The following is a 22,363-nucleotide window of genomic DNA, read 5'->3' as shown; positions in this document are numbered from 1 at the left end:
AAAGACATTCTTTGAGTTTGGGGGAATGGGGGGAAAGGTAAAATTATGTATCATACCTGATAATTTTCTTTCCATTAATCATAGCTGATCAATCCATAGACTGGTGGGTTGTGTCCATCTACCAGCAGGTGGAGATAGAGAGCAAACATTTGCCTCCCTATATGTGGTCATGTGCTGCCGGAAACTCCTCAGTATGTCGATATCAAAGCTCCATCCGCAGGACTCAGCACTTAGAGAATTACACCCACAAAGGGACACTCTGCCCAGCTCACCACCGCCGAAACGGGGGAGGGGAATTAACCCAGCTCATCCCCACACAAGTGGGGGAGGGGAATCCGTCCAGCTCATCCCCGCGGAGCGGGGGAGGGACACCACCCCGCCGATGCGGGGGGATCTGGCTTATCCTGCAACCGCAACCGCGGGAGGAGCTGACTGACCCTAACACCGCCGAAGCGGGAGGGGTACAAAGCTGCCCTACAGCCGCATGAAGCGGGAGGGAGTGCCGGCAGAATTTAAGTCTCAATCCAGCCCCGTAAAACGGAGGGGAGAGGAATGCAGCAGCTCACTGTAACACAAACTCGTCTCAACTCTTGAAGGATCCAAGTGAAAAACCTTGAACACGAAGTCCTCCTGAAGTAACTGAAGACTAAACTTGAACCTAAAATTCAACCAGAATATAAACAGTACAGATATCTGGGAGGGGCTATGGATTGATCAGCTATGATTAATGGAAAGAAAATTATCAGGTATGATACATAATTTTACCTTCCATATCATCAAGCTGATCAATCCATAGACTGGTGGGAGGTACCGAAGCAGTACTCACCCAGGGCGGGACATTGAAATCCCTGACCGCAACACTGAAGCTCCAAACCGGGCCTCCGCCCGAGCAGCCACAGTCAAGCGGTAATGCTTGGAGAATGTATGGGCCGATGCCCAAGTTGCTGCCTTGCATATCTCTTCCAAGGAGACGGACCCGGCCTCTGCCATCGAGGCCGCCTGAGCTCTTGTGGAGTGAGCCTTCAGCTGGATAGGCGGCACCTTCCCCGCGGCCACATAAGCCGCTGCAATGGCTTCCTTGACCCATCTTGCCACTGTAGGCTTAGCAGCCTGCAGACCCTTACGAGGACCTGCAAACAGGACAAACAGATGATCCGATTTCCAGAAATCATTGGTCACTTCCAAGTATCTGATGATGACACGTCTCACATCCAGATATTTGAGAGCAGAGTATTCCTCTGGGTAGTCCTCCCTACGAAAGGAAGGGAGACAGAGCTGCTGATTCACATGGAAGCGAGAAACAATCTTGGGCAGGAAGGAAGGCACTGTGCGAATAGTCACTCCTGCCTCAGTGAACTGCAGAAAAGGCTCTCGACATGAGAGTGCCTGGAGCTCGGAAACTCTTCTGGCTGAAGTGATAGCCACCAAAAAGACTGCTTTCAACGTCAGGTCTTTCAGAGATGCCCTCGACAAGGGTTCAAAAGGCGGCTTCTGCAAGGCTCTTAGCACCAGGTTGAGATTCCACGCAGGCACCCCTGAGTGCAGAGGAGGGCGCAGGTGATTAACTCCCTTGAGAAAGCGCACCACATCTGGCTGAGAAGCCAGGGAAACACCCTTCAGTCGGCCCCTGAAGCAAGTCAGAGCCGCTACCTGGACTTTAAGGGAACTGAGCGACAGGCCTTTCTCCAGACCTTCTTGCAGGAACGCCAGCACTGAAGAAATTGGAGCAGTGAAGGGAGAAAGTGAGCCTGCTTCACACCACTCTGCAAAGGTACGCCAAACCCTGGCGTAAGCAGTAGAAGTAGAGCGCTTCCTCGCTCTCAGCATAGTGGCGATGACCTTGTCTGAGAAGCCCTTCTTCCTCAGACGCTGCCGCTCAATAGCCAGGCCGTAAGACCAAAGGGGGAGGGATCCTCCATCACCACGGGACCCTGATGTAACAGGCCCTGCTCCACTGGCAGCCGCAGAGGATCGTCGACTGAGGGCCTGATCAAGTCCGCATACCAGGGACGTCTGGGCCAATCCGGACCCACCAGGATTATCCGGCCCAGATGCTTTGCCACCCGGTCTAGCACCCTGCCCAGCATGGGCCAGGGCGGGAACACATAGAGAAGCTCTTGTGTCGGCCACTGTTGGAGAAGAGCATCTACTCCCAGGGATCGAGGGTCCCGTCCTCTGCTGAAAAAGCGCGGCACTTGGCAATTGGCCGATGACGCCATCAGATCTAGGCTCGGCTGGCCCCAGCGCTTCGTGATATCCAAGAACGCCTGAACAGATAGCTGCCACTCTCCGGGCTCCAAGGTATGGCGACTGAGAAAGTCCGCCTTGACATTCATGACTCCGGCAATGTGGGCCGCTGACAGCTGTTCCAGGTTCGCTTCCGCCCACTGGCATAGATTCATGGCCTCCTTGGCTAGAGGGGCGCTCTTGGTACCTCCCTGGCGGTTGACATAGGCCACAGCCGTGGCATTGTCCGACAGGACCCGTACTGGCTTCAACGCCAGTACCGGGATGAACTCCAAAAGCGCCAACCGAATGGCTCTGAGTTCCAGGAGGTTGATAGACCACTTTGCCTCTGCAGGAGACCAGAGCCCCTGCGCTGTCCTTCCCAAGCAGTGGGCTCCCCAGCCCGACAAAGAGGCGTCCGTCGTGACGACAATCCACTCCGGGTTCACCAGAGGCATTCCCGCAGACAACTTGTCTGTCTGCATCCACCAGCTCAGCGCCTTGCGCACTGCTGGGTCCAAGGGAAGGCGCACAGCATAATCCTCTGACATCGGAGTCCAGCGCTGCAGCAGAGAGTGTTGTAGTGGTCTCATATGAGCCCTGGCCCAGGGCACTACTTCCATCGTGGCCGTCATAGAGCCCAACAGCTGCACATAGTCCCAAGCCCGAAGAGGAGAGGCTACTAGGAACTGGTCCACCTGAGCCTGAAGTTTGACAATCCGATTGTCTGGCAGGAACACTCTGCCCACTTGGGTGTCGAATCGAACTCCCAGATACTCCAGGGACTGAGTCGGGCGCAGCTGGCTCTTCTCCCAGTTGATGATCCATCCCAGGGAGCTCAAAAGAGCAACTACCCGGTCCACAGCTTTGCCGCACTCTGCATAAGAGGGGGCTCGGATCAAGCAGTCCAGATAAGGATGGACTGGTATTCCTTCCTTTCGCAGGAAGGCCGCTATGACCACCATTACTTTGGAAAAGGTCCGCGGAGCAGTAGCCAACCTGAAAGGGAGGGCTCTGAACTGGAAGTGTCGTCCCAGGACTCAGGGCCGCCGAGAGACTGGGCCGGGCCCGGGACAAGGCCGCCCCTGGGCCCCCTCCCCCCCCCCCACTGCCGGGCCCTTGCACTATATGTAGATCCTTCAAGAGGTAGTGTGTCATGATTTAGGCTCTACACCTTTTCTGATGTTTTGGTGCCACCTCAGTAAAGCCAAAACACAATCTCTCCACTGCAAAACACTATACACAAACTTGTGCAAAAACCCACTCATAACCTTACCAAACCATAACAGCATAACAGCACTAATTCCAAGGACAGGACGAACTACAACCTTATGCGTAGAAAGGCAGCACTATAATTACACCGGGCTCTAAAACACCAGTACACAACCTAATGAAAAACAAAACAAAAAGGGCTGCAAATACTACACACTAGCAGAATACTGTACCTTGATCACACATGAAAAACACATGGCAACAGATATGACACAAGGAACTAGAAATAAAAAAATATGAAGGCAAAATACTGAACTAGAAAGTTACCTCAAGAAGTCAGACTCAGCATGCAGCAATACTAGAAAAATTGAAACTTGCATGAAAAATATCACAGATACACATTTCCAAAAGCTGACATATTCCAATTAATAAATTCTGAATAAAATACTTTTTTCTACCTTTGTTGTCTGATCATAGTTTTTCTATTTGCTTTGGTCCCATCTTCTGTTTTATGCAGTGTCTTCTTTCCATTTGATATTTTTTCTCTCACCATCCTCCTGTGTCCTTATGCGTCCTGTCTACCATCTGTAACCCTGTCCCTATCCTTCCTCAAGTTTCGGCATCTGTCCTGAAAGTGTTCCGATCCAGCCCTTAAATTGAGCATTTCTCCTCACTCTCCTCCCCTCCATCCATGTACATGTATTTCCTGTCTTCCCTCCCCTCCATCCATATCCAGCATGTCTCCTCTCTTCCTTTTCCCTCCATCCGTGTGCATCTCCTTCCTTTGTCTTTCCTTCCCTTCATCCTTGTCCATCATTTCTTCTCTCTTCCCTGCCCTCCACTCCATCCATCCATGTTCAGCATGTCTCCTCTCTTCCCTTCCCTCCATCCATGTGCATCTCCTTCCTGACTTCCCTCCCCTCCATCTATCCATGTCCAGCAACTCCTCATTCTCTCCTGGCCTCTCCTCCATCCAACCATATCCAGTAAATTTCCTCTCTCCCCTGCCCCCTCCAATCATCCATCCATGTTCAGCAGTTCTCCTCTCCCCTCTGCCCAGCAATCTCTTCTCTCTCCCCCCTGCCCTCTTGTCCAGCGATCTCTTCTCTCTCCCCCTGCCCTCTTGTCCAGCGATCTCTTCTCTCTCCCCAATGCTCTCTTGTCCAGCAATCTCTTCTCTCTCCCCCTGCCCTCTTGTCCAGCGATCTCTTCTCTCTCCCCCTGCCCTCTTGTCCAGCAATCTCTTCTCTCTCCCCCTGCCCTCTTGTCCAGCAATCTCTTCTCTCCCCCCTGCCCTCATGTCCAGCAATCTCTTCTCTCCCCCTGCCCTGCCCTCTTGTCCAGCAATCTCTTCTCTATCCCCCCTGCCCTCATGTCCAGCAATCTCTTCTCTCCCCCCTGCCCTGCCCTCTTGTCCAGCAATCTCTTCTCTATCCCCCCTGCCCTGCCCTCTTGTCCAGCAATCTCTTCTTTCTCCCCCCCCCCCTCTCTGAGATCCAAGGCCTGCCCCCCTCCGAGATCCAAGGCCTACCCCCTCCCTCCAAGATCCAAGGCCCTTCTACTACTGCTTATCATTTCTATAGCGCTACTAAACTCCCTCCCTCCCTCCCAGATCCAAGGCCCCCCTCGCCTTCCGTCCATCCGACTGAATTCCAAGGCTCCCCTCCGTCCCTCCCTCCGAATTGCAAAAGCGATCTTGTTCTTACTTCGTTGGGGGTTGACGAGAGCAGCATACAGAAGAGAACGCAGGGAAAAGCGTGCAGGCTCCCACTTCAGCCTTCCCTCGTTGTCTGTGGTCCCGCCCTCAAAGGCGGGACCAGAGCTGAGAGACAGACAACGAGGGAAGGCTGAAGCGGGAGCCTACACGCTTTTCACTGCGTCTGCGTGCTGCTCTCGCCGTAACCCCCACCGAAGAAGTAAGAAGAAGATCGCTTTTGCAATTCGGAGGGAGGGACGGAGGCGGGCCCTGGGAGTCGGACGGAGGGACTTAGGAGTCGCACGGAGGGGCGAGCACCCACGGACTCGGCGCCGGGCCCCCCTAGAGGCCCGGGCCCGGGGACTTTTGTCCCCCCTGTCCCCCCCTCTCGGCGGCCCTGCCAGGACTGCAAAACGCAGAAAGCGTTGATGAGGAGGCCAGATGGGAATATGCAGGTACGCTTCCTTGATGTCCAAGGAAGCCAAGAACTCTCCTGCCTTTACTGCCGCTATAACAGAGCGGAGAGTCTCCATGCGAAAGTGCCGCACTTTCAAGGCCCGATTGACCCCTTTGAGGTCGAGGATAGGCCGGACAGAACCTCCTTTCTTTGGTACCACAAAGTAAATGGAGTAACGTCCCTTGCCAATCTGAGTTTCTGGCACCGGAACGACCGCACCCAGGCGGATCAGGTTGTCCAAGGTCTGCTGCACTGCCACAGCTTTGACCGGAGACTTGCAGGGAGAGAGTACAAACCCGTCTCTTAAGGGTCGGCAGAACTCTAGCTTGTAGCCGTCTCTGATGACTTCCAGCACCCAAGCGTCTGAAGTTATTGTGGTCCACTCTCCCAGAAACGAGGACAGCCGTCCTCCAATCTGCACTGGGGCGTGGACCAAGACCCCGTCATTGGGTACGAGACCCTGGGGGAGGACCGGAGGGAGCACCTCCGGGACGGCGGTCTCTGCAAAAGGAATGCTGCTTGGGGGAGAAATTCCTCTTGAAGGAAGAGGGGGCAGAGGAGCCCGACCTGCCCGGGCGGTACCGACGGGCTTCCTGAAACCGTCCTCTGGAGGTACCGGGGCGAGTACTAGCCCGAGCCCTGACCTCTGGTAACTTCTTGCCCTTAGACGTGCCGAGATCGGTCACGATTTTGTCCAGCTCGACCCCAAAGAGCAGCTTGCCTTTAAAAGGCAATCTAGCCAGGCGGGATTTAGAGGCGTGGTCAGCAGACCAATGCTTCAGCCAAAGCCACCGCCGCGCAGAGATTGTCTGAGCCATGCCTTTAGCTGAGGCCCTCAAGACATCATACAGCAAGTCTGCCAAATAGGCTAAGCCCGATTCCAGGGCTGGCCAATCAGCCCTCAAGGAATGATCCGAGGGGGAAGCCCGCTGCACCATAGTCAGGCACGCCCTGGCCACATAGGAGCCGCAAACTGAGGCCTGCAAACTTAAAGCAGCCGCCTCAAAGGACGACCTTAAGGCCGCCTCCAATCTTCTGTCTTGGGCGTCCTTTAGGGCCGTGCCACCTTCCACCGGCAACGCCATTTTCTTAGTCACCGCAGTGATTAAAGAATCCACGGTAGGCCACAGATAGGCCTCACGTTCACCTTCAGGCAAAGGATAGAGGCGGGACATAGCCCTAGCCACTTTAAGGCTCGCTTCCGGGACATCCCATTGAGCCGAAATTAAGGTGTGCATGGCATCATGCACGTGGAAGGTTCTAGGCGGGCGCTTCGTCCCCAGCATAATGGCAGAGCCAACAGGGGCTGAGGGAGAGACGTCCTCCGGAGAGGAAATCTTCAAAATGCCCATGGCCTGCACTAACAGGTTGGGCAAATCCTCTGAGCTAAAAAGCCGCGCTGCAGAGGGGTCATCCGCTCCAACCGAGCGGGGATCCGTCTCCTCCAAGGAATCCGCAAAGGACCGTTGGGAGAACTCAGATACGCTGCCCTCATCTACATCGGAGGAGACAAAGTCCTCCAAGGCCTGGGAATCAACCCGAGGGCGTTTACCTCCGGGGACCTCAACCTCTTTACCAGACGAGGGAGCAGGGGCAGCGTTTTGCATAAGGAAGGCCTGATGCAGCAGCAAAACAAACTCGGGGGAGAAACCCCCCAGACTGTGCACTTCCGCAGCCTGGGCTACAGCCCTAGACGCACCCTCAACCGGCGCTCGCAAGAGCGGGGGAGAGACATGCTGCGCATCCAAGATGGCGTCCGGCGCGACACTCCGTGAAGGAGCCGCGCGGGAAGAACGGCGCTTAACTTTAGCCGCCTTTGTGCCGTCGCCCAAATTAAGGGCGTTCATGGCATTAATGTCTCCTACCTCAAGGGCGGCCCAAGAAGAAGCTGTCCGAGCCGCGTGGCCGGCCAAGATGGCGGAGGCGAGCAGCGGGGGATGGGCGTTTATGGCGGGAAAAACCGCCACGCCGGAGGAAGGACTGGGACCACTCATCGGTCACGAAACTGTCACCCAACAAGGGCGAATCAGCCTTTAAGACCCCCGCATCCCCTCTAGAAGCGCCCAAGCGATCCGGGGAGCGACTCTTTGCGCCCTCGCCCTCCGACACCATAGGCCACGTGGAGATCAATCGGGGAACCCCCTGCCCACTATAAAAAGGTAAAAATTACCAGCTTCTCGCTCCGAGCTGTAACGACCTGGTGTCCCAGTGAGTAGCTGCAATAAACGTTTAAATAAACGTCGAAATAAACGCCCTTAAGGACGTCCAAAATTTTTTTTTTTTTTTTTTTTTAACGGAGCCAGCGGGAGGGGGGAGAAAAGGAGGGACCTGGCACCACCAGGTTTGCACTTGCTCAAAAAGAGCCCTCAACCCCAGGCACTCAACAAAACCTAAAAATTAGGCTTGGAGGCCTAGCCAGAGCTGCTGCTGTGTGTGACCACCACCTGCTGAGATAGAGAACATACTGAGGAGTTTCTGGCAGCACATGACCACATATAGGGAGGCAAAAGTTTGCTCTCTATCTCCACCTGCTGGTAGATGGACACAACCCACCAGTCTATGGATTGATCAGCTTGATGATATGGAAGAGGGGGGTTATAAGGGATGCGATGGCCTGTTTTTAGTTTTTCTTTTTCTTTTTCCACTTTAAATTTGTATTAAAAAGCTTAATACTGTGCATCAAAACAGACAAATACCAATCCATTAACACAAATTGTCTTCAGCTGTCTCCAAAGGAGTCATCTCTTACTGTAACATGATATGAGTTTAATTGTCAGGATTATTGAAATATATGTAGCAGAGTTATTGATTTTATCAATACAAAAATTCAGCTTTTAAAAGATGTATTGAAACTGCATTTCAAGACCTTTCCCCTCCCTTTTTCCTGGGAACTTCTGATAGCAGGGCTAGTCAATTACAAACACTTAACAGAGACAAAAGCTGGCTGGGAGGGTCACCAAGACATCTCTAGAGAACAAAAAACTGAAGCAGACAGAGAGACTCCTATGACTCAAACTGAAAAAGCCCATCTATATGACAAAAGAAACTCCACCTATCACAGCAGACTGAAACCTGTGCAAAAGCCCTCAAGCTATAGAAAAGCCATTTGCCAGCAGATATCCAGGAAACATGTGGCCATGCTTCCCTGCAAACTACAATACCCAAGATCCCCTGCAAACTACAATATCCAGGACTCAGGGAACATTATAAAAAGCCTGGGAACAGCCCAGCTCTCTCTCTTGGGCCCTGCCTGCTCTTGGGAATCTGCTCTGGGACCTGTAGCCCACCTGCCTGCTTTGAGGACCTGCCTCTGCCTCATGGCTCTTCACTGGACCACAGCATGCTCTATAACAAAGACTGTTCTGTAAGTTATAACTTCTGATTTTAAAAACCTGCTACTTTACTTTGAAGTACAGATTCTCTGTAAGATCTCTTAAAAGAACTACCTTTCATTGCAATATTATTTACATGATTTGTATTTTAAATAAACCCTTTTTGAAGCTAAATATATGGTCTTTTGTGTCCAAAGTGGATGCTTTTAAATCTTGCAGTACAGAATACTGCAATTGTTAATCTTGTTGCTTTAATCGGCAACTAGTGGAGAATATATATATATATTATAAACATTAGTGAGTGCTCTTGCTATCCCCAAGTAAATTATTTCTTGTAACATTACAACAGCCCATATCAAACTCACAGTACCCACTAACAGTAACAAAAACAATGCACATACCCCAATCGCATACCGCCAATCCCTCGCTGTTAATTCTAACATTCAAAACTATGATAAAATGAGAAGAACGGTGGAAAAAAAACTTAGGGGGACAACTGAGAGGATAAAAACTGTACAACAGGCATGGACGCTGTTCAAAAATACTATCCTGGAGGCCCAGGACAAACATATTCCACTAATTAGAAAAGAAAGACGGAACTCCAAAAGACAGCCGGCCTGGTTGAAAAGTGAAGTGAAGGAAGCTATTAGGGCTAAAAGAAATGCCTTCAGAAAATGGAAGAAGGAACCGTCTGAAAATAACAAGAAGCAGCATAAGGAGTGTCAAAGCAAATGCAAGGCACAGATACTACTACTACTACTACTATTTAGCATTTATATAGCGCTACAAAGCGTACGCAGAGCTGCACAAGCATAGAAGAAAGATTAAAGAAGGTCAAGAAGGATTACGAAAAAAAGATAGCATTAGAGGCAAAAAAAAACATTGTAAAAATTTTTTTTCGGTATATTAAAAGCAGGAAGCCGGCAAAAGAATCGGTTGGACTGCTAGATGACCGAGGGGTAAAAGGAGCGATCAAGGAAGACAAAGACGTAGCGGAGAGACCGAATGAATTCTTTGCTTCGGTGTTCACCGAGGAAGATTTGGGTGGGATACCGGTGTCGGAAATGATATTTCAAGCGGACGAGTCGGAGAAACTTACTGACTTCACGGTAAACCTGGAGGACATAATGGGGCAGTTCAGCAAACTGAAGAGTAGCAAATCTCCTGGACCGGATGGTATTCATCCTAGAGTACTGATAGAATTGAAAAATGAGCTTGCGGAGCTACTGTTAATGATATGCAATTTATCCTTAAAATCGAGCGTGGTACCGGAAGATTGGAGGGTAGCCAATGTAACGCCCATTTTTTAAAAAGGTTCCAGGGGAGATCCGGGAAATTATAGACCGGTGAGTCTGATGTCGGTGCTGGGGAAAATGGTAGAGGCTATTATTAAAAACAAAATTACAGAGCACATCCGAGACATGGATTACTGAGACTGAGTCAGCACGGCTTTTGTGTGGGGAAATCTTGCCTGACCAATTTACTTCAATTCTTTGAAGGAGTAAACAAACATGTGGACAAAGGGGAGCCAGTTGGTATTGTGTATCTGGATTTTCAAAAGGCGTTTGACAAGGTACCTCATGAAAGGCTACAGAGGAAATTGGAGGGTCATGGGATAGGAGGAAAAGTCCTATTGTGGATTAAAAACTGGTTGAAGGATACGAAACAGAGAGTGGGGTTAAATGGGCAGTATTCACAATGGAGAAGGGTAGTTAGTGGGGTTCCTCAGGGGTCTGTGCTAGGACCGCTGCTTTTTAATATATTTATAAATGATTTAGAGATGGGAGTAACTAGCGAGGTAATTAAATTTGCTGATGTTACAAAGTTATTCAAAGTCGTTAACTCGTGAGAGGATTGTGAAAAATTACAGAAGGACCTTATGAGACTGGGAGACTGGGCAGCTAAATGGCAGATGACGTTTAATGTGAGCAAGTGCAAGGTGATGCATGTGGGGAAAAAAGAACCCGAATTATAGCTACGTCATACAAGGTTCCACGTTAGGAGTTATGGACCAAGAAAGGGATCTGGGTGTCGTCGTCGATAATACACTGAAACCTTCTGCTCAGTGTGCTGCTGCGGCTCGGAAAGCGAATAGAATGTTGGGTACTATTAGGAAATGTATGGAAAACAGGTGTGAGGATGTTATAATGCCGTTATATCGCTCCATGGTACGACCGCACCTTGAGTATTGTGTTCAATTCTGGTCACTGCATCTCAAGAAAGATATAGTGGAATTGGAAAAGGTGCAGCAAAGGGCGACTAAAATGATAGCGGGGATGGGACGACTTCCCAATGAAGAAAGACTAAGGAGGCTAGGGCTTTTCAGCTTGGAGAAGAGACGGCTGAGGGGAGACATGATAGAGGTATATAAAATAATGAGTGGAGTGGAACAGGTGGATGTGAAGTGTCTGTTCACGCTTTCCAAAAATACTAGGACTAGGGGGCATGCGATGAAACTACAGTGTAGTAAATTTAAAACAAATTGGAGAAAATCTTTCTTCACTCAACGTGTAATTAAACTCTGGAATTCGTTGCCGGAGAACGTGGTGAAGGCGGGTAGCTTGGCAGAGTTTTAAAAGGGGTTAGACGGTTTCCTAAAGGACAAGTCCATAAACCGCTACTAAATGGACTTGGGAAAAATCCACAATTCCGGGAATAACATGTATAGAATGTTTGTACGTTTGGGAAGCTTGCCAGGTGCCCTTGATCTGGATTGGCCGCTGTCGTGGACAGGATGCTGGGCTCGATGGACCCTTGGTCTTTTCCCAGTGTGGCATTACTTATGTACTTAAAACACCTATTACCCAACAATCCCATTTCCCAATCTTATCACCCCTCCCTCCCCAACCCTCCCATCCTCCTCCATTCCCCCCACCCCCTTTGAATCCCCCCCTACCCCCGCGATCCTAAGTGCCTATAGTTTCTTAACTCCGGCCCTTAAACGATCCCACCCCCTTCTACAGCTCACCGATCCCACCCTCCTATATGTTGTCAGATATTCCATATGCATTAATTGTCTCAATTTATCCTTCCACTCCTCCATTGTAGGAGCGTTTGAAGATTTCCATCCACCTCAAGGCTATAAGGCATTTGGCCACCGCAAAACCCCACCTGAGTCAACTGCTAACTACCCAAGATTCCCTTTCATTGTACAAGCCCAAGAGACATTCCCTGGGCCCACACACCAATGATGTATTTGTCAATTTAACCAACCCTTTCACCACCCCTTGCCAAAAGTCCACCACCCTAGTGCATGTCCACCAAATGTGAAAAAAGGATCCCTTATGCACCCCACACCTCTACTACTACTACTACTACTATTTAGCATTTCTATAGCTACAAGGCGTACGCAGCGCTGCACAAACATAGAAGAAAGACAGTCCCTGCTCAAAGAGCTTACAATCTAATAGACAAAAAAAAAAATAAAGTAAGCAAATCAAATCAATTAATGTGAACGGGAAGGAAGAGAGGAGGGTAGGTGGAGGCGAGTGGTTACAAGTGGTTACGAGTCAAAAGCAATATTAAAGAGGTGGGCTTTCAGTCTAGATTTAAAGGTGGCCGATGTTTCTGGATACATTTTTATGCAATCTTTCAGGTGTATAGTACCATCTAGTGAGAACTTCATAAGCATTCTCTTGTATTAGGACACACACTGATGCTTTATAAACTTCTCCACAAATAACTTCCCACTCCTGATCTGTAAATTTACAGCCCAAGTCTACTTCCCATGCCCCCTGAAACCCAAATTGCCTAGGATCACTGTCCCTAAAAAAATCTATAGAGCACAGATATAGGTCTGGGAACCCGTCTCAAAATTAACCACAAATTTTCTAAACATTCCGTCTCTTGAGGATTTGTCCCCCTCCACCCCATATTCCCCACAAAATGCTGAACCTGAACATAAGCAAACCCATCCCCTTCTGTCAAGTCATATCTAGAACACGTCTCAAAACTCAGCAATTTTCCACCCTGCAAGACTTTACGAAAATTTATCAACCCCTTCCTCTCCCAATGACCAAATCTAGCATTCTCCCTACCCGCCCCAAATTTCGGTTCCCACCTCAAGGACGCCAGTGTAGAAACCTCTCCCTCTGACCTCCTTCCATACACCTAACAAATGCTTCACATATGGATTATACAGCCCTACCTGAACCCCTCCTTCCCTCTCCATAGTCCATAAGTAAGAATTAAGCTCCCTACCAGTACTGTAAGATCTTTCCACCTGACTTCCAGCCTTCTTATTCTCACCCTCCCAATCCATAATCATTCGAACCTGTGCCGCATAATAATACCATTCAATGTTAGGAACTGCCCTCCCTCCCCTTTCAGGCGCCCCCCACAACACTTGACTTCCTAATCTAGGATGCTTCCCATTCCAGATAAACTGTGTTACCAAGCTTTGAAGCTGCTTACTAGCCCCTCGAGGTAATTCAACCTGCAGAGCTTGAAACAGAAAAAGCAGCCGTGGCAAAACATTCATCTTGATCACTGCCATACGCCCCCACCAAGACAAACACAAACCCTTCCAACTAGACAATTCAGATTTGATTTGACCCACTATCTTACCATAATTAATGTTGCTCACCCTGCTAAGATCACCTGGAATTTGAATCCCCAAATACCGAAATTTACCCTTGACCCATTTGAAGGGAAATCTCCCACCTATTTGACTTGCTGCCCCTGGGGGTAACGATACATCCAATATCTCACTTTTATCCATATTTACCTTAAAACCCGCATATTCTTAAAATTCATCCAAAATCTCCAATATCTTGGGCAACGTTTGCTCTGGATCAACCACATACATTAACACATCATGAGCAAATAAGGCTATTCTATGCTCCCTCCCCCCAACCCTAACTCCTCTCAAGTCTGGGTGTTGTCGCATGACTTCCGCCATGGTTCCATATACACTGCCAACGAGAGAGGAGAAAGCGGGAATCCCTGCCTGGTCCCTCTCTCCACAGGAAAGAAATTTGTATATCCCCCATTTATTCTAAGACAAGCCCTTGGCTTATCCCATAGCATGATACTCCATTTAGAACTGCAATCTGCTTTAAATACCTGTAATTTGCATCTAGGACTGTAATATGCCTATCTTTCATCTCATAGCATTATACTGCATCCAGAACTGTACTTTGCTTTAAATGCCGATAATTTGCATTTCATAACATGATACTATATCTAAAACTGTAATTTGCTCTAAACTTTTGCTTTAAAATTTGCATCTCACAACATGAAATTGTATCTAGAACTGCAATTTGCTCTAAACCTTTGCTTTTAAATTTGCTTCTCATAGCATGATACTTCTTATAGAACTGTAATTTGCCTTCTTAAACCTTAAAACAAGAGCACTAAGGTTTGATAACCGATTGATATCCTCTAATGTTCTAAACTACACAAACTAATACTGATATGAATTCCAGTAAACTATTCCTAACTATCTACTGTTTCACCCTAATCCCTAGCATAGACAACAATAGTCCCACAACTCACAAACCACCCACCCAACCCACACACAACATGCATAGCCAAAAATCAAAGAAGGCCACGAAATAACTACTATCCACAGACACCGTCAACAGAAAGGAAGGAAAGAACTTAAACTCACACATCAAGAGGACAACTGATAAAAATTACCACTACCTCGAACCCAACTGAACACCACCAACTAATACAAATAGGCTACATCAATGCCAGAGCGGCAGTTAATAAAACCACAACTATAACCGACTGGATTACCGACGAACATCTCGATTTCCTACTTATTAGCGAAACTTGGATCCATGACTCCAAAGATACAATAATCCTAGAGCTCTGCCCTCCAGGATACAAAATTACCCACTGGACAAGAGAAGGAAAAAGAGGAGGAGGCATAGCAATAATTTATAAATCCCAATTCACAGTTACAACAACAGCAGAATCTATGCTTCCCCAACTTGAAATAGCCTCTGTCAGAATCACCCACCCCAAAATACGTGATCACCTAAACCTAATCCTATTCTATAGACCCCCTGGCAACTGGCAAGACTCACAAACACACTTTATGGAATTCATATTGAACACTTGCGTTTCCATCCAGGACCTTCTCATAGCAGGAGACATCAATCTACATCTTGAAGACACCAACTCAAGCAATGTAAGTGAATGCAAGGAATTCCTCCAACTATGGGAGCTTCACTGGCCAAACATGCAACCCACCCATAACAAAGGACACACATTAGATATTATCACCCACAAATTCTCAGTAGAACCTAATCTCACACTCATAAACACAAAGTGGACAGCCACGCCATGGTCCGATCACTACAAAGCAAACCCCCCCCTCCGCTGGAGAACAAAAAAGACACAACAAAAACAAGAACAAAAAACCTACACTACGAGAGGCAAAATAGACCCACCAACATTCTGGCAGCAATTCTACACTGACGAATGGACAACACCTCCAGACTCGCCCCAATTTCTCCAAGAATGGGACAACAGATGTAGAACTGTACTAGACAACATAGCACCACTGCGAACCAGAACCTCACATAGAAAAAGCTCTATACCATGGTTTAATGAAGAACTAAAAGAATTAAAAACACAGGTCCGAAGACTAGAACGAGCATGGAGAAAAAAAAAAAGACGAACATACACTCAAAGATTGGAAACAGCTACAAAGAAAATACAAACTAAAAGAACGTACTACAAAACCAAAATAGGACCAAACTACAAGGACACACACAAACTCTTCTTACTTGTAAACAAACTCCTAAATACTACACCGGTTACCTCTAACAACATAGACACCCCATCTGCAACCAATCTTGCAAACTACTTCAATGAAAAAATTATAAAGCTCCGACTCATGATATCCATCAACACAATTGAGTACACAAGCATCCTTGAATGTCTAGATCCAAAACCTGAGGAAAGCCCAGCAGACCGATCATGGACCGAATTTGACACGATATCGCCAGATGAAATCTCACAATGGCTTGGAAAATACGCCAAGTCACAATGCAAATTAGATATCTGCCCCAACAGCCTAATAAGATCCGCCCCCAAACAATTCAAAAAAGACCTCATGAATCATATAAACCACAGGCTTCAAAATGGCCTCTTTCCCACGGAGAAAGGAAACATCTTACTTACTCCGCTGCCAAAAGATGCTAAGAAAAGCACGATGGACCTAACCAATTATCGCCCAGTATCATCTATCCCACTCATAACCAAACTCATGGAGGGCATAGTGACGAAACAACTCTCGGAATACCTAAATAAACACTCAATTCTACATGAATCTCAATTAGGATTTCGGTCAAATCACAGCACCGAAACTGTACTAGTATCTGCAATGAACTCATTCAAACAAGCAATTGCAACTGGTAACAACATACTCCTGCTACAATTCGACATGTCTAGTGCCTTCGACATGGTTAATCATGGAATATCACTACATATACTAGAATACTTCGGAGTAGGAGGTATAGTTCTCAAATGGTTCAAAGGATTCCTGACCACAAGATCACACCAAGTAACAACAAACGCGGACAGATCACCCCCATGGACACCTGAATGTGGAGTTCCCCAAGGATCCCCCCTATCACCAACTCTCTTCAACCTAATGATGATACCTTTAGCCAAACTTCTAGCTAATCAAAACCTTAACCCCTACATATACGCAGACGATGTCACAATTTACATCCCGTTCAAACACGATCTAAATGAAATCATCAACGAGATCGACCAAAGCCTCCAAATCATGCATTCCTGGGCGGATGCATTCCAGCTAAAACTCAACGCAGAAAAAACACAATGTCTTGTACTCACCTCACAACACAACAAAAACAACTACTCCCCATAACCACACCATACTGCTCTCTCCCCGTTGCACAAAATCTGAAAATTCTTGGAGTCACCATTGACCGAAACCTCACACTCGATGCTCACGTGAAGAACACAACGAAAAAGATGTTCCACTCCATGTGGAAACTCAAAAGAGTAAAACCTTTCTTCCCGAGGTACATATTCCGTACCCTAGTACAGTCAATGGTATTAAGTCATCTGGACTACTGCAACGCGCTGTACGCTGGCTGCAAAGAACAGACTATCAAAAAACTCCAAACAGCCCAGAATACCGCCGCCAGACTCATATTTGGAAAAACCAAATACGAAAGTGCAAAACCCCTAAGAAAGAAAATTCACTGGCTCCCACTCAAGGAACGCATTGCGTTCAAGATATGCACGATTGTATACAAAATCATTCACGCAGACGCACCAATATACATGCTAAACCTCATGGACCTGCCTCCCAGGAACGCCATAAGATCATCCCGCAAATTTCTCAATCTGCACTTCCCCAGCTGCAAAGGACTAAAATACAAGCAGATACACGCCACCACCTTCTCGTACACGAGCATGCAGTTGTAGAATGAACTACCTACAACCCTGAAAGATATTGACGAAATAACCAACTTCCGCAAATCTTTGAAGACACATCTCTTCAATAAGGCCTACAAAGAGAACCCATAGCCTCACAAAACTACCTCACCAATCCTTCCAATTATCAAAGTCCACCTCCATACTAACCTACCTAACACCTTTCTTCTCTCTTCCCTTATTTAATCTCTACATAACACTAAGTGTATCTGATATCATGTAATGACAATGTCATAACAAACTCTGTAAGCCACATTGAGACTGCAAATAGGTGGGAAAATGTGGGATACAAATGCAATAAATAAATAAATAAAAAGCCGCCAACCACTTACAAAAATTACCCCCCAAACCCATCCGCTTCAACAACACTCCCCACAAAAAATCCCCAACTAACCCTATCAAATGCTTTTTCCGCATCAGTAGCCAACAAAATCATCTCCCTACCTCCCCTTTGTGCTTCCCACATCAAATTCAAAGTACGCCGAATATTATCCCCTACCTGCCTGCCTGGAATAAATCCCGCCTGATCCGTATTCACTAGCTTGGGCAGCACTCTAGCCAACCTATTTGCCAATACGTTTGCCACTATCTTCGCATCAACATTCAATAACGAAATAGGCCTATATGAACCACAATTCCCTGGATCCTTCCCAGGCTTAGGAATAACCACCACCCCCACCTCTGACACAGATCTGGGAACCCTCCCCCCTCTAAAGCACCATTACCCACCCTCACTAATAAATCACTTACTTCCTCAACATAGCATTTATAGAATTGCCCTGTATAGCCATCTAATCCTGGAGCTTTCCCGTTCGGCAACCTCTTAATCACACCCTGTACCTCTTGCAATCGAAGAGGCTCCCCAATCCTAGCTTTCTCAGCCTCATCCAATTGCTGTAGGGGAATCCTGTCCAAATACTGGGCCCAACCCTCCTCCCCATCCCCCCCTTCTGCACTGTACAATTTTCCATAATAATTCAACAAACATTCCCCTATCTCTTTATCCGTATATTTCCAACTCCCCCCCTCCCCTTGAATTTTTTGGATATTAGAGCGCCCCTTTCTTGCCTTCAAATATCTAGTAAGCATTCTACTAGACTTATTTGCAAATTCAAAAAACTGTTGCTTTAATTTATATCGCATAAACTCTACCTCCTCCATCTGCATTTGCATCAATTGTCCCCTCACCTCCCTTAATTCTTCCCATGCTCGCTCCCCATGATTCCTCTTATGCAACTGTTCCAAACAGAGCAACCTCTGCCGCAATTCCAGAGAATGCCTTCCCCTCTCCTGCTTCCTTCTGGCCCCCCATTTTATCAAAATCCCCCGCACCACCACCACCTTTAAAGCATCCCAGAGAGTGCCATCAGATACTTCCCCATTATCATTAAACCGCCTATACTCCAAAATTTCCTGTCTTACATCCTCTCTAATACCCTCATCACCCAATAAAGTCTCATTCAACCTCCAAATCCCCCTACGACCCTCCAATCCCATACCCTGCAGTTTAACCCAGCTTGGCGCATGATCCAAAACACTGATTGTTTCTATTTCCGCCTCTTCCACCAAATGCCAGGCATTCCGATGAATCCATACGCCATCCAGTCTTGAATATGATTGCGCTACATGGGAATAAAAGGTATAATCCCTTTGGGATCCATGTAACAATCTCCAACAATCCACCATCTCCAGCCCTTTCATAAGTTGCCCCAAGGCTTTTCTCCCTTGCCCACTATGAAAACCTCCCCCTTTTGAGTGATCCAGTCTAGCATCCGGGCCCAAATTAAAATCCACCCCCCCCCCACCACCACCACCACCACTACATGCCATCCCACAAAACCCAACAATTCCTCTTTAAGCTTTTGAAAAATTTTTCCCTGGTTTCCATTTGGAGCATAAATATTAACCAGCGTAAGTTCCTTACCCTCCAACCAACCTCTAATGGCCACACACCTCCCTTCCTTATCCCTAAACGCCTGTTTAGTGACACACCCACAATTTTGCTGAATTAAGACAGCTATCCCGCCCACCCTCTTCGCCTCTCCCCCCTGATGCGTCACCACTTCTTGATACTGCCTGCGATGTAACATATGATTATCCCTTGGTCGGAGATGTGTTTCTTGCAAAAATGTAATTTCCCATTTCAATCTCTCTAGTTCTTTAAACACTCTACTCCGCTTCCCAGGATTATTTAATCCATTCACATTCCATGTTCCAACCACCAAAGATGTTCCCTTACTCATCCTCTCCCTCCCCCTCTCCAACCGCCCTCCCCCACCCCCTTTCCCCCACCCCCAATAGTGCCGGATCCACCTAATCGCAGTCCAGCCATTACAAAGGAAATGACTCACACACCCAGGGCCTAGAACATCCCTTATTAGTGACCCAACCCCTTTCTGTTCTCTATCCCCCCTCCCCCCTCTCTATCTTTTCCGCTTTAATCTCCCCCCTCCACTCTAACCCCCCTTCATTACCCTGCCCCAAGCTCCTCCTGCTATTCCCATTATACTACCCCAGTCCTCTTTTACAGAATGTCATTCATATACGGATCATCTCCTCTTCTCCTCGCTTCAAGAAATGGACTTCACAGTTGTCTTCCCTCTCGGCCCCTCCTTCTGCCATCTCATGGCCGGAACCGGATCTTTAACCTGCTCGGCCTTCTCCATCCGATTCGGAAGTCCTCTGCATCCTAATGCACTCAGAGCTGTCCACACCTCCTCCGGGCTCTTGATCTTGTGGGATTTCCCCTCCACTGTGAGCCACATAGCAAATGGAAACAGCCACCTGTACCGTATCCCCTTTGTTCTCAGAAAAGCAGTAACTTCCCTAAAGGATCTACGTTTCTGCAGAGTGCTCCAGGCCAAATCTTGATACACTCCAATTTTGCAATTCTTCCACTTGATTTCTCCCTGCTGTCTCGCCTTGGCTAAAATCTTCTCTTTTATAGGGAAATTTGCAAAACAAACCACAATATCCCTCGGAGCAAAGTCTCACTGGGGCCCTGGCGCCCTGTGAGCTCTCTGTATCTGCAAATCAACTTTTACTCCTCGCAGCTGGATAAAGAATAAATTCACACAACTCCTCTATCACTGCTGAACAATTGACAAAAAGATCAGATTCCGGAATCCCCTTAAAACGTAAATTGTTTCTTCGGGACCTGTTTTCCAGGTCTTCCAACTGCTCCTTAACATTTTGGAGTTCTTCCTGCTCACCTGAGAGCTCTTGACGGACCAATCTCACTTCTGTCTTAAGGGTCTCTACCTCCTCCTCTACCTCACCAACCCGAGACCCTAAATCTCTCAATTCAGTATGTATGTCTCTCATGGCCATATGAATATCCTTTCTAACTCCAGCAAAATCCTCCTTCAGCTCCCTGAACCAGGCTTGTACAGCTTTATTCACTGGCTCCCCAGCCCCGAGTCTCTCTCCTCCATCTGTCCAGTCCTCATCTGATCCTCAGACCCTGTCATCTTTTTCTTCATTTTCACTAAACTGCTTCCCGCACTCTGTAGCTCCCTCTGAGCACTGACCTCCACTGGCCCCAGGTCCACACAGCCATCCACTTCCTTATCCACCACATCTCCTTCGGTCCGTACCACTCCTTCGCTGTTATGTGCCCCGGGTTCCTCTGGTCTCTCTGATCTCTGGGTAGCTCGACTTGCTTAACAGTTCCTTCTGCCAAGTCGTCCTCCGGCTCTCCATCCATAGTGCTCAGCTCTCCCCTCTCCTTTAGCATCACCTCCAATGTGCCTGCACTGCTTCCCTGCCCCTCAATCAACTCACCAAGGAGCACTCCCGAAGCCTCCTCCTTATCCGCTGAGCACTTCATCACTCCTGCCTCGCCAGACTCGCCATGCTGCTCTGCGCATCTCGCGGCTGCAGACGCCGCCATTTTAGCGGAGCCCCGCTCTGGTCCCGCCGCCAACACCGCTGCCGCCTTCGCGCCGGAGGTCACAGAAAACTTGAATTTCTCTAACCCCTTCTTCGGAGGCATCTTTCGTAACTCGTTTTTTCCCTTTTGTCCCCTTGAAAATTGCTGCAGGAAAGGGTTTAAATCTAATTAGCTGGCTTGCCCTGAGGGAGCTCGATCTTCAGGCTCCCATCTCTTAGCGTGACATCACTTCCTCCTGTTTTTAGTTTTTCAATATTGACTGTTTTTTTCTACTTACCCATTTTATTTTGAATGATTTTCTGTTTCTGTTATTGTTTCTTTTTATGTGAACTATTACATATGTTTGTTGAAAACAACTTTGAAGTATATTGATAGGTGTATATTTAAAAATATAAAATAAAATGAAAAAATAATGAAACTTTGATGTAGGGTGTTCTGACAGAACAGTGTGTTTTAAGCCTGTTAAATAAATAAATAAAAAGACTGCCTTTATTAATTCTTGAGGTGCATTTCTCTATTTTGGCCAGGAGGAGGTGCCTGTTATGTTTTAAGCTATTACAGATAAGTGAATGATTGCTCTTTAGTTAACACAGGGAATAGGAAGTGCCTTGCAGGGATGAAGCCAGCTTTTTTCAAATGTTTTTGTTCTCGGTTCTGATTGGCCTGGAGTTTGAAATTACCCAGCAGTTGCTGGCTGTTGCTTCAGTTTCAGCCCGGGAGAAAAGAGAGAGAAAGCTATTTGCTGAAGCCCTGTAAAAAACAGCTATATTTGATAACTGGTCAGCAACTATACCTCCTGATCTCCCCAGGTACTTTTTAGAAAGCAAACAAATGTTTAGCTTCTGATATAAATGACCCATATTTCAGTTACCTGTTATTGTTTGATGATTGCACATTTTTTGTTTATTGTTCAATATATATTTTAAGGCAATGAACAGTTGTTTATTGACTCTGCTTGTCTGGATTGATAAAGAATCCTGGTGGTTTATGTGTTGGGTCTGTCAGCGCTTTCTGGGAATTGTGGGACCACTGGGAGTGTGGCCCCAGTAACCTAAAAATCACTGGAGATATTTTGAGAGCGGGAGACTTGCCCAAAGGCAGTTATGACCCAGCCAGTGGGAGGA

The 22,363-nt window shown here is 47.5% G+C and overlaps 1 protein-coding gene across 2 annotated transcripts in view; it reads right to left on the bottom strand.

Annotated features, from left to right (window-relative positions):
* The window catches only part of LOC115464553 (oocyte zinc finger protein XlCOF6-like), a 53,759-nt gene that overhangs the window by 15,263 nt on the left and 16,133 nt on the right, over window positions 1–22,363 (bottom strand). The window lies entirely within an intron of this gene.

This window comes from Microcaecilia unicolor, chromosome 1, assembly GCF_901765095.1.
Source record: "Microcaecilia unicolor chromosome 1, aMicUni1.1, whole genome shotgun sequence".
In the NCBI taxonomy this organism is placed as follows: domain Eukaryota; kingdom Metazoa; phylum Chordata; class Amphibia; order Gymnophiona; family Siphonopidae; genus Microcaecilia; species Microcaecilia unicolor.
Note: the sequence above shows the minus strand (reverse complement) of the source record. Positions and strands in the feature narration are given on the sequence as shown.